The following is a 14,328-nucleotide window of genomic DNA, read 5'->3' on the forward strand; positions in this document are numbered from 1 at the left end:
AGTTAGTATTTTTGAGACAGGGTGTTCCTTGATAGCCTTAGCTGGCCTGCCACTTGGTAAGTATATTAGGCCGGCCTTCAGCTCCCGGGGATGCACCTGTCCATATCCTGCGTGTTGGAGTCAAAGGTGTACGCTGCGGTCCCCAGCACTGCAGTGGCTTTTCATAGCAATAAAAATGGCACTTTCTCAACTGCCGTTCAATTACCAAAAACATTTTTGAGAACTCAGCAGAACTCAGAAGGCCAATGTGCTTCCTGAGAGATACTTCTTTTTAAGCCATAGTGAAGGCACAGACAGAAGAGCAAGTGTGCACAGCGTTATTTGGAATTGCTAAGGGTCTGCGAAATAAACAAAACTTGAAGTCTTGGGAAGACCTTAATTCTATTTCTACATGTGAATGTGGTTTTCTATGAAAACTTATTTAATGATGTTATGAATTCAAATTGAGTTCTACAGAGAGGGCAAGTCCCTTTCTTTGCTTAGATTTTATCTCTGATACTGAATGTAGAGTTCAGGGTGCCTAGCTAAGTAAATGTGTTTTATTTTCTAGAACACTTAGTTCATATAAAACACACACACACACACACACACACACACACACACACACACACACACACACACTCTAAAAGCTTCTAGTCTAGTAAGATCTGAATAAAATCTTTGACCTCTTTGAAAATAATCCTGCTGTCTGGGGCATTGCAATTGCATAATGCAAACTGCTTCTCTTGGGTGATATTGGGTGAGGACTCTACAGGTACCTCTGTTATTTCTGAAAACTGTGAGTGTTTATTACACATGAGTAGTCACAGCTCAGCAAGAGTGAAATTCTGATATATGCAGCCACACACATGAATCTTTCAATTTTGGTGCTGAGCCAAGCCTGCAATGGTTGAGTCATCTCTCCAGCCCCGCATAGATAAATCTTGAAGACACTGATCTTAATGAAAGATGGCAGACAGTGAAAGAATGCTGGTATAAGATTCTACCTCTCTGAGGCTCCTACCACTGTCATCTGGGTAGAGAGAGAGCGTAACTGCGGCCACCTGAGCCTGGGAAGAAGAAGTATGAGCAGTTATCTCAGTTTGTGATAGTGAACTGCTGGGATGGATGGCAGTGATTACTATTAAGCTGTGCAAATATCTTTAATGCTACGAAAATACATCCCTGAACAGTCAAAAGTGGATTATGTCATGGACCATTTTCCACACTGCAAATTTACCATCATCAAATAAATTCAAAATACAATAAAATATTAAAAATGTTTACTGTTATTTTAATCTAAAATATAAGGTACATATATGAGAATGAACACACTGAAAGGTTTACCACAGAGGCAATTGTAGCATCAAAATCTTTATTTATACAGTTTTATAAGAAGAAGAACTGGAGCTTTGCATAGTGGCTCCTAGTCCCAAGGCAAGTTATAGGATTGAAAAAGGCAAAGCTGTCCAACCTGAAGTGTAATTATGACTGTGGACATAAATTTATAGCTAAACTGCCATGTCAATTTGATTGGATGTGGTAGAACTCAAGTCTTATTGAATGCAAAGTTCCCTGTATTCTAGAAATACTGTTTCCCTAATATAATCTTTTGTTTGTGCCTGAAGTTATCTTTTGAGACAGTGGTTCTCAATCTGTGAGGGAAGAACTTTCTAGGGTCGCATAACAGATATTCACATTCTAATTCATCACACTAGAAAATTATGGCTATGAAGTAGCAACAAAATAATTTTATGGTAAGGGGCCAGCACAGCGTGAGGAACTATATTAAAGGATCTCAGGATTAGGAAGGTTGAGCCTCACTGTGTTAAGACGACAGACCTCAACATTTCTCCATTTGAATGCAGTTGCATAGACACCAATCAGATTTTTGCAGCCATGGTTACTTCAGCGTGCATGGTAGACAGCTTAGTGGTAGGGAGAGGAGGCGTGACTAAGTACAAGGTTGAGTCTCAGTAGAAATCTCTCTCACAGCCTTCAGATTCAGTGGAACTTCATGGTGAGCAGTAGTCTTTGAGATCTTTAGGGGCATCCTTAAAGGTTCTGTGTATTCTGCATGCATCCATTTGAAAACTGCTGGTCGGGTGGGGTGTAGGAGTCAGAGACTCATCTTCAAAAAGGAATATTGTGTCTCTCCAGTGCATCATCTTCAGCACACATAGCTTCCCCTACATCTTCCCCATCTGTTCTACAGAGTCAGAGCCTCACCCAGCAGTGAAGTTTTGCTGTAGTTTACTTAATGACGTGATTCTAGAGCTAAAGCTTATTTCCGCTTACTCACCCCATTAGCCAGTCAGGGCAACTGGCAGCGCTCCTACTTCCGACCGCCTTTGGACGAAACTAATAACACAGATCTACATGTGTGTATTAGGCTGAATAAAAATATACAGAGGAAGCTGAAAAACTCTCTTTCCTAATCAATAAATTTATAAATTTGTTTAAACTCCCAGAAGTCCACTTCTTCAAAAGAGAAGTTAATTGCGTTCTCATGTTATAATGGCGTCTGGAGAGGGGCACAGTCGGGAAAAGGTTTCTCAATATCCTGCGGCATGCCCGCGGCAGCAGGTAATTAAGTGAAGAGAATTCTTACCTTAGCAGTCAAATGGGAGCCCTCTGAGAGCAATGTCTTGGGGTTAATAGAACTTCTGTGTAGACAGGCTCTATCCATGCTTTACAACTCACTTCCTTGTGGGTTCAAAGTGGACCGCAGTAACCGGAGAGCTGCAGGAATGCCTTCATTAGACACGTGCACCGTCTGGGCTCAGGTACCTGGACCCATGAGCTCATCCATCTTGCATCCCACCAGGCAGATCAGTCTGTGAACTGAGACGCATGTTCCTTTACAGAGAGAATAAACCGTGACCGTGCATTTATCTTTTCAAGTACTTAGTATGTACGAAGCTTCTCTTATGTATTAGCTACAATGAAAGAGCCTGAAGTTAAGCACAGCTGGCCGAAGATGAATGCAAGGAGAGAGATCTACAGATGAGAAGCTGAAATCTAGACCAGGGCAGTCAGGCTTTAACATAGAGCTGTGTGGAATTTCTCCTGGACTGTGATTTTATCATAAATTTTATCATAAATTTATCATAAAATTACGTACATTTTGAGATCTTTCTTATAATGAGTTTATTAGATGAAATATCTGTAACAAAGATCTGACGTATAGGCAACATATTAGTCTTATGCCATTTACTGTTTCTCTTATTGTTTAGCTGTTGTTAAAGTTTAAATAAGATGAATTCTCTATGGAAATATCAGTGGAAATTAACAAACTCTTTGGTGTTTTAGTGTTGATGTGGACTTTCTTACTTTTCTTACTTTTCTTACTTTTTCTTTTCTTACTTTTAAGGGGAAAAGGAAAATTTTCACAAGATTAGATGTGCTGCCATCAGAGTGAATCCGACCAACCAGAACGCAGTATTGGTAAAGTCCCATTGCATTGCTTATAAGCGACTATTTCTCAAATAGCTCTTACTGGAATTGCCTGAGAATAAGAAAGTGCAGATCCATATGGGAGATGCAGCTTTATGAGTTCTTAGCCCCTTTTGTATTTTAGGCTCACATAGAGCTTCCATAACCACAATTATGCGAACAGATAATGACTTGTTTTTTATTCATAAAACTAAATAGTAAAATTTCCCTATAGATGCTGTGCCTGACGCCTTGATGTGTGTGAGCGTTATATTAAGCTACACAAGTATATGAAATAGCTCACCTCTCATCCTTTATTGTTTGAATGGAATAAGAGATAGGTTTCTAATATGTGAAAGGTGAGGACACAGAGATGTGATTGTAGACAGATAAATAGCTCTGGAGAATTCTGGACACTAGCCAGCTTTGCTACTATTTGATTGTGAAGAGAGGAGCCAGGGATTTAGTAGACTTGGATCTCACTTTCTCCATCTATAAAAGGGAGTTATAGTTTTCGTATAATGGAGGCATTGAATTACTAAATTTAAAAGCTTGTATATCCTTTAGATTTATAATTTTATTAAAAATCGATAAGCAATAGGCAACGATTTTAAGTAAGGGAAACATTTAGTCCAGGAATGAAAACAGATGTGAGGATTGATGTCATAATTACTGTGGCAGGTCCTAGCCTTTGGAGCAACATCACCAAAGATCTTCAGTGAGGAATGTTTTAGGAAAGGCAAAGCAAGATGCCAGAGACTTACAGCAGCCAGAGTCACAAATGTGCTCTCCATGATACAGCTTGTAACACCCACAGAACTAGCAGAGCTTTCAATCTATGTAAAATGGTAACTTGAAAGTTGTGAAATAAATGCTTAAGCTTAGGTTAATCAATAATCACAGTTTTATCCCTATGATTAGAAATGTGTAGAAATCATGTCTGCTCAGCTCAGGTTTCCAGTATCGAGTCTGTCATGTATTTCATGAAGCAGTTTTATAGAGTAGGTTCCAAGCATTTTATTTTTCCGCTTAACTTCTACATCCATAAAAATCTCTATGACAAGTGTGGGTGCCTTTGTATTGTCCCTACTCAACTCTAGATCTGAATGCAGAGACAATGGATTTCACACACATATGAAAGGATGTAAAAATGTTTATTGCTTATTTGTAAGGTTCTACAGATGTTTAAGAGTTGGCTTACTAAGCAAATGCAAAAATAGTTTGAGAAAGCAACTGAAGTTGGACATGATGGCTCACTATTCCAGTTCTAATATTTTGAAGGCTGACGTAGGAGGATCATATGTTCACGTTTATCTTGGATTCCAAAGGTCAACTTCAGTTACATAGTGAAACTCTGACTCAAAATGAGAAGAAACAGAGAGAAAGAAAGGATGGAAGAAATGAGGAAGAGAGGAAAAGGGGAGGCAGGGAGGGACAGGAAATGGGAAAGGTAGGAAAGACAGAAGAAAGCAGGAGTAAAGTTTGTGTTAGTCAACAGCCATCTCCACACCCTAAGTTCATTTTTAAACCATCTAAACTGTCCTCAAAGTTTTCTACATCTTTAGCCAAACACCAGCCTCAAGGAGACATGGATATGTTTTGTCCATTGTAAATTCAAAAACATTTCATATAATTGCGTCCAACCTTCATTTGTATAGGTATCCTTCCATCTCTCCCTCCCTAGCTGGAATACAACACTGTCATCAGAACTAGCTGCTTAGGTGGCTTCTGAGACTTGAACTCAAGGTATCAAGCTTACAGAGCAAATACTTTACTAGAGAAGCCATCTTCATAGGGTTTGATTTCCTTTTAAAATTGTTTATTTTATTTTTGAGAATAAAATATAATTATATCATTTCCCTCTTCCTTTACCTCACTTCAAACCTTCCCATATTCTTCTTGCTTTCAAATTCATGGGCCCCTTACCTTTAATGTTTAATAACAGCATATATATAACCCTCTACCAGGAATTAGAGCCCTCTTTGCTATCTTTTTTTAAAAGTTGTTTATCAGGCATCTCCACAAGACTTCCCAAACATTATAGATTATTCCTTTTGCCCTTGGTTGCCCACCAGAGCTGGAAGGTGAGTCCTTATTGCTGAATAAAAGATGCAATCCAGACACAGGTCACAAGGTTCCTTGAGTTGGAATTGATCTGAAAGTCTCCTTCTTAAGGACTAGCCTTGATGGCATTGTAAATTGCCATGCAAGCTTCCAAAGGAGAGAAGCATCCGACAGTCCTACCCAGCCATGATGCCTATGAACCACAATAATGGCCAGCATGGCCCCCAAACCCTAAAGGAACATAATGTCATGCATTCCTTGGTGGTAACCAACATCTCCATAATTGAATTTAAGAACTGCTCAACCAGTGGGAAACCATGCCTGATACAGTAAACCAAACCAACTCTCTAGGGTTAGAAAAGTCATGGATCTTAGAGAAGAACCTGTAATCACCATTTGCTAAACAAGTATAATCCATAACTACATTCTAAATATTTATCCTCATACCCACAGATAAGTTTTGTGATTATCACTAATCGAGGAAATGTCTTTTTGCAATAAATGGATAGTATTACAGAAAAATGCAATTGATCAACATTTAGATTTATGGAGTCCAGACCCAACTGATATATCTACAATACAACTGCTGTACCTAAGGCTCAGGGATCATTGTGGAAGAGGGGCCAGAAATATTGTAAAACCTAGAGAAACAAGGAGCTCCCTGTGAGATTGTGTTTCTCAAGAATGCTATAAGTTACTACCATAAAGGTACAGAGTTTTTTTAATAGTAGACGCTTATGCTACCTAGTTTTTTGTCAACTTTGCATAAAAGGCAGTCACCTGGGAAGAGGAAACCCAAGTTGAGGATTAGCATCTATCAGGTCAGTCTGTGGGGGCATTCTATCTTTATTAATGATTGGTTTGGAAGGAGAAAGTCCTCTGTGGGCAGTGCCTCATCAAGGCAGGTGGTCCTGGGTTATACAGAAAAGCAGGCTGAGCACATCCTGAAGAGCAAGTCAATGAGCTGCCTTCCTCCATGGCTTCTACTTCAGTTCTTGACTTTATGTTTCTGCTTGATTTAATGTCTTGGCTTCCTTCAATGATGGGCTGCAATCTGAAAACCAAGAAAACATTTTCCTCCCCGAAGTTGTTTTGAAGTTAGTGTTTTATCATAACAACAGAGGAACGAACTAGTGGTGAATTCAGGCAAAGTGTCCCATGAATATGAAAGACGTTATGTGATACCTGTCTGCTACAGGTACTAAAAATTGGGGCATAAGGCCTTTTTAACTTACCCAGGTATGCATAGAAGGAGATGAGGGACAGTTAAGGCTTAAAAGTGCTTATAAATAAACATAAAATATGGCATCAATCTTTTTGTTTCACTCACCAAGAAAATCAATTTTGTGTTAACAAAAATAAACATCAAACAAATATCAATTAACTAAAATATATTTAAAATGTTATTTGTGTTTGCCTTATTTTACTGAAAGTACTTTTTTATTTTACTATAAGTACTTTCTTATATTAATCATGATCAGTTACATTTGATATTTTACAAAGACTCAGTCTTGATCTTCATTAATTCTGCTGTTTCCTCTTCTTCCCCAAGCTCAAAGTATATTCAGCAATATCTTCCAAATTTGATGCAAATTTATGAGACTTATTATTAAAATCCAACAGATTTTTAATACTTTTGAGTTTTTTTATGCTTTAAAATTTGCCCATTTAAAGTATCACTTGAAAGACTTTTTATATAACTTATTTAGCTTTATTTTATGCGCATTTGTATGACGGTATCAGACCCTCTGGAGCCAGAGTTGTAAACCACAGGTGGGTGCTGGGAATTGAACTCAAGTTCTCTGGAAGAGCAGTCAGTGCTCTTAACCACTGAGCCTTCTCTCTAACCCCAAAAGACTTTTAATATATTGAGAGAGTGATACACCTGACACCAGGGTGGATTCTGAGCAACTTCATCATTGTGGAAATAAACACTGCCCATTAGTATTTACTCATACTTGGCTCTATAAAACCATGAACATGTCCCCTCTCTATATACTGCCCAAGTATTTCATGAAAAAGCCACATATCTGTTATACTTTGAATTGGTTTCTTTAATGTAGAAGGGTCTTCTCAAGTCTGTTTCATACTGTAGAATGTGGTAGGACTTCATTCTTCTTGTCTAATTCCTTGTTCTCTGGGCAGGTCATATTTTAGTAATCAGTTTGTTAGCCAAATGATCTTTGTTTTATGTCTCCATGGCTGATGTGAACAATGTTCCTGTTGTAGCTAGGTTTCTATTGCTGTGAAGAGATACCACGATGATGCCAACTCTTATAAAGGACAAACATTTAACTGGGTGACTTACAGTTCTAGAGGTTCAGTCCATTATCTTCATGATGGGATATGGTGACATGCAGACGGACATGGTGCTGGAAAAAGTGAGAAGTTCACATCTTGATATGAAAGTAACAGGAAGTGGCCTAAGTCACTGAGTGGGACTTGAGCATATATGAGACCCCAAAATTCACCTCCATAGTTAAACATTTCCTCCAATAAGACCACACCTACTTCAACAAGGCCACATCTTCTAATGAAGCCACTCCCTTAAGGGGCCATTCTCTTGCGAATCACCACAAGATTCTATTAGCTTTCATGGGAAAGTTTTTGTGTGAACATATGCTTTCGTTTCTCTTGGATATATATCTGGGAGTTTTGTGAGATCAAATTGTAGTAATACACTACATTCTGAATTTCCCAAAAGTAGTCTCTGAGTCTTCATTTTCCCCAACAACAGATAATGACTCTAAAATTGGGCTTTAATGAGTGACTACATCAGTGATTCTAGGTGCTATTTACTGAATCTGTAGTGCATTCTAATGCTATTGTATGACATGTGCGTAAATTGTTTCTTAATCCTTCCAATTACAAATGATATTCACATTTCTACCTGGATTTTTATGAGAAATGTAAATATTTATAATTTTCTAAATACTACAGCAGTTTGATGGATGATAAGCTTGGCTTTGAGATTAGATTACCTGGCATCTGTTCTCATGTTCCTTTTTGTTTTTTCTCTTTGGAGTAGATCTGGGGCCTAGGGAAGGTTGGCAGAAGAGTGGAAGAAGAAGAAATTGTGGTCAAGATGCATTAAAAGAGAGAATATCTTTTCCCAGTCCGAAGGTAGCCTTTTTGTCTTACTGACAGTGTCCTTTGCTTTACAGAAGCTTCTCAGTTTCAGCAGGTCCCATTTATTCATTGTTTCTCTTATTGTCTGTGCTACTGGGGTTCTACTTAGGAAGTAGCCTCCTGTGCCTATATCTTGTAGACTACTTCCCACTTTCTCTTCTATCAGGTTCAAAGTGGACAGATTAATGTTGATGTCTTTAATCCATTTGGACTTGAGTTGTGTGCATGGTGATAGATATGGATCTACTTTCATTCTTCTACAAGTTGACATCCAGTTATGCCAGCACCATTTGTAAAAGATGCTTTCCTTCTTCCATTGTATACCTTTAGCTCCCTTGTTGAAAATTAGGTGTTCAGAGGTTTGTGGGTTAGTATCCAGGTCTTCTATTCGATTCCATAGGTCGACTTCTCTGTTCTTATGCCAATACCAAGTTGTTTTCAATACTGTCAGACAAAGGTCTGATCTCCAAAATATACAAAGAACTCAAGAAACTAGACACTAAAACTCTAATTAACCCAATTGAAAAATGGGGTACTGAACTGAACAGAGAATTCACAACAGATGAACTTCGAATGGCCAGAAGACACTTAAGGACATGCTCAACCTCCTTAGCGATCAGGGAAATGCAAATCAAAACAACTTTGAGATACCATCTTACACCTGTCAGAATAGCTAAACTCAAAAACACCAATGATAGCCTATGCTGGAGAGGATGTGGAGTGAGGGGAACACTCATCCATTGTTGGTGGGAATGCAAACTTGTGCAGCCACTGTGGAAATCAGTGTGGCGGTTTCTCAGGAAACTGGGAGTCAACCTCCCTCAGGACCCAGCAATTCCACTCTTGGGAATATACCCAAGAGATGCCCTATCATACTACAAAAGTATTTGTTCAACTATGTTCATAGTTGCATTATTTGTAATAGCCAGAACCTGGAAACAACCTAGGTGCCCCTCAATTGAAGAATGGTTAAAAAAGGTGTGGAACATATACACATTAGAGTTTTACTCAGCGGTAAAAAAACAATGACATCTTGAATTTTGCATGCAAATGGATGGAAATAGAAAACGCTTTACTGAGTGAGGTAACCCAGACCCAAAAAGAGGAATATGGTATGTACTCACTCATAAGTGGATTCTAGCCATAGGTAAAGGTCTTTGAGTCTATAATTTGTGATCCTAGAGAAGCTGAATAAGAAGGTGAACCTGAAGAAAATCATATAGTTATCCTCCTGGATATTAGAAGTAGGCAAGATTGCCAGGCAAACTTGGGTGCGGGGGGGGGGTGGAAGTATGGGGAGATGGTTAGGGAGAGGGGAGAGGGGGAGGATCGGGGATGGCTTGGGGGAATGGGAGGGGGGAGGGAGGAAGGATGGTTATGGGAGCAGGGAAGTTTATATCTCAACTAAGGGAGCCATTTTAAGGTTTGCAAGAGACTTGATTCTGGAGGGGTTCCCAGGCCCAAGGAGAGGTCCCCAGAATGTACTCTGGGCAGCAGAGGAGAGGGTGCCTGATCTGGCCTTGGCCCATAACCATACTGATGAATATTTTGCATATCACCACAGAACCTTCATATGGCGATGGATGGAGATAGAGACAGAGACACATATTGGAACACTGGACTTAACTCCCTAGGCCCAAATGAGAAGCAGAGGGAGGGAGATCGTGAGCAAGGAGAGCAAAATCAGAGGGGGCCTTCATCTGACGATGGATGGAGATAGAGACGGAGACCCACATTGGAGCACTGGAAGTCAGGACCGCGAAGGGTGCGTTCACCCACTGATACAAGGGGACTGATTGAATGAGAGCTCACCAAGGTCAGCTGGACTGGGACTGAACGAGCACATGATCAAACCGAACTCTCTGAATGTGGTTGACATGGTGGTTGACTGAGCCCCCAAGGTCCAAATGAAGACTGAGAAGCCATTGACAATGGCACTGGGTCTTGTTTCATCTGCATGGACTGGCTTTTTGGGATCCTGGCCTGTTTGGATGCTCAACTTCCTTGACCTGGAGGGAGGGGGAAGGAACTTGGATTTCCCACAGGGCAGGAAACCCTGACTGCTCTTGGGAATGGTGAGGGAGGAGGAGAGGGAGTGGGGGGAGTGGGGGGAGCGGGAGGGTATTGGGAGGAGGGGAGGAAGTGGAAAGAATGTTTTCGGATACTTGAATAAACAAGTCTAACGGAATAAAAAAGAGAGAAGAATAAATACAAAAATAACCAGTTGAGATTGTTCTTTATATAACATTTATCCCTTCCCTTTCCTTCTTCCAAACCCTCCCATATATTCCTCCCCACTCTTCTTCAAATTTGTGGGCCTTTTTTCTAATAATTGTCTTTGCATGCATATATATATATATATATATATATATATATATATATATATATATATATATATATATATCTCCTAAATATAACCTGTTGAGTTCATATGATGTTACTTGTATGTGAGTTTCCAGGGCTAACCCTTGGAACTGGACAATCAGTTCAAGTGCTTTTCCCTGGGGAGGACCACTTCTCTCTTTCCCAGCTTTAGTCAGTTGCCTGTAGTTTTTGTGCATGGTTTAGGCACTGTGGACTTTTCCCCATCCAGGTTGGCATATTTGCTGGTGTCATCCTTGTTCAGCTCATGTTTGAGAAGTCATGTTGATGAGGCTTTATAGGTGTAGCTTCTGATGTTACTGGGAGACACAAATTCATAACAATGTCTCCGATCCTCTGGCTCTTACAGTCTTTCTGTCCCCTCGTTCACAGGGTTCCCTGAACATTAGGTGTGGGAGTGCTTTGTGTACATATCCATTGGAACTGGGCTCGACAACAATCAATGAGATCATGTATAAATAAGTTATGGAAAAAATTCAACTTTCCTATAAATATAAAGTTGTCTTAAAATTAAAATGCTTTCATAGACAATGATTTTAACAGTCCTACTAAGGGTGATCCTACATTTGGTCAATTTCTATACAATATTGCCAGCTATTTCTCAGTGGGGACAAACAACCAGAGATGACTATATGTTGTACAAGTTAGCTAACCTATAAGTGGATATTTTCATTTCAAAGTTGTTATTTAATGTTGTCAAAACAGAAAGTTTTTGCCTTTCCAAATATTTCTAAACTCACCTTTTACTCTTCTTTTAAACTTTTGTGCATTGTAAAGATAGGTTTTAGTGTCATATTGAGATATTAATATATGTTCTCAGACTTTCAATAGGAAAATGACTTTTCTACACATTTAACAAAAGGCTATACAAAGTGATTTTGAGGAAAGAGTAACTTACAAACATTTTGTAAGAATGCTATCATTGTTTGACTTTGAGAGAACTAAAATAAGAGTCTGTCACTATCATATGTGTAGGGAGCAAATCTACCTCATGGCTCATCCTCTATGCACACAGACTAGCAAGCTTCCAATTTGTAAAAAAAAATGTTTTAAAATAATGACATTCTGTCCTGTCTTAGGGCTTTTGTTATTGTGAAGAGACACCATGATCACAGCAACTCTTATAAAGAAAACATTTATTTGGGGTGGTGGGTCACAGTTTCAAATGTTCAGTCCATTATCATCATGATGTGGGAAATGGCATCCTGCAGGCAGATGTGGTGCTGGAGCCGACAGTACCATATCTTGACTCAGCGGCAATAGGAAGTCGACTGACTCAGTGGGCAGTAGTGTCCTAAGCATAAGAAACACTTTCTCTAAGAAGGTCATACCTCTTAATAGTTTCAGTCCCTTTGGGGGTCATTTTCTTTCAAACCACTATATGTACTTTGAACAATTTCAGTACCTTAATATATGGCATTTTATGGACTTCTTATATCGTATATGTATATGATATAGGTCTGTGTTTATTTTGTGGCATGTGTGTGAGTATATGTGAGTATGTAAGAGTGTGTGTGTATGTGAAAGCCAGAGGTCAATGTTGTTTGTATTTATCATCACTTTCTACATTATTTTTTGAGACAAATTCTCACTCAATCTGGAGCACACTGGTTCAGCTACACTAACTGGTCATTGAGCCCTGTTTCTGCCTCCTCAAATCTATAATTTACAGTTGCATTTAACTATATATGTGGGTGCTAAAGATCTCAACTCAGTTCCTCGTATTTGTGTGGCAAGCACATTACCACATTATCAGGGCCATCTTCCTGATCCCTAGACTTCATAGTGACATTAATATTGCTCTAAGAAATGAACTGAATTTTACCAAAGCCAGGCAAATGGTAGGGATACCCTGTGTTTTGTCTTTTAATGAGAGGCTTTTAGGGTGAAATCAATGTGCTTTGATGGCAGGAGTTTGATGACTCAGTAGTTAAAGGCAGTTCATATTCCAGAATCACATCAGGCAACTCACAAATACCTATAACTCCAGCTCTAAGGGATCTGACCCTCCCTCTGGCCTCAACTGACACATCCCTACACACATATACACCCACCCACTACACATAAACAAAGCAAAATAACTTTAGAAAAGAAATTACAATGCTGAGCTCTGCTAATTAATTTCTTTAAGGCATGATGAGATAGAAATAGAAATGAACTTCACTAGATGGTTGCTTAGCCTCAGAAGTTTGCCCAGCTCAGTCTGCAAAGGCTATGTAACTGGGCTGCTGGCTTTGCCAGCCTGCTTCAATTTATGCTTTAACCACAAGTGCCTCCTGCCAAAGGGAATATCAGCAGCTCGAACGTGCAGCGTGAACCTGAGGAATACCAAGCTTCAATGATCTTTTGTTCTATTTATTTTTTTCCACGTAAATGTAAATGTGCTCTTTATAGGAATCATATTATATCCACTATTTTGGGGTTTACAGAAATGTTTATTTAAAAGAAAACTTAAATGAGTCTATGGATTTACCTTTCCCTTGCAAAATAAACACCTGCTCCTTTGATGGCCGTTAATGCCGAGAGCGGCTCTCAGAAGGAGGACTTGCAGCAAGCTGAAACACATCCTACTGTTTCAGACTGGCTGTGGTCCACTGCTGACTCTGACTTGATTTGCCCCCTGCCCTCCCTTGAGGAAACTTGTTTTACTCCACGTGTTTTTCTGAAATGATGACTGTTCCCATTTGTGAAGACCCATAGACAAGTAAGCAGTAGTCAATGAAATATTGAGAAATTTGAGGGTTCTTTTGAATCTATGTAAACCAATTAGAATTATTTGAATTCACTTTTCTTCCCCTCAGGTATAACATCTATTTCCAGCATCATTTCCTATTCAACTGTATTACCTCAACAGTGAGTTTGGCTTCCATGGAGGGACATAAAGAGAGCAAAGCACTTCAGAACGGACAAATGTTGAAATCATAACGCTTCTTCAGAAGGTACGATAAAAAGGTTGCACTGAATCTGCTTCCTTACCTGTTAAAAAGGACAGAAAACAAAAACAAAAACAAAAAAAAACTATATGTCTTCGGAATTAAAGAATAAAGCAAAATTAAGGCCAATCACTTATAACTCGTAGTTTAAGAAGCTAGTATAGAAAGTTATTATTATTAAAATCATATAGTTCTGTGAAATAAAGGAAAAAAGGCTAGTAAGTGTAGGAACAGAAACAAGCACAAATAAATCAACTGTCTTCACAGTTCCTCCAACAGTTCAAGAACAGTGATAAAAGATATTGTCCTTTAAATAATATTGAGATAATTAAGTAAAAATCAACCCTATATCTACAGTATATTTGTAACATGACGGGCCGGCTTGTTGGGGTATCTGTTCCTGCCA

The sequence above is a fragment of the Myodes glareolus genome, chromosome 10 (genome assembly GCF_982192425.1).
Source record: "Myodes glareolus chromosome 10, mMyoGla1.1, whole genome shotgun sequence".
NCBI lineage: Eukaryota > Metazoa > Chordata > Mammalia > Rodentia > Cricetidae > Myodes > Myodes glareolus.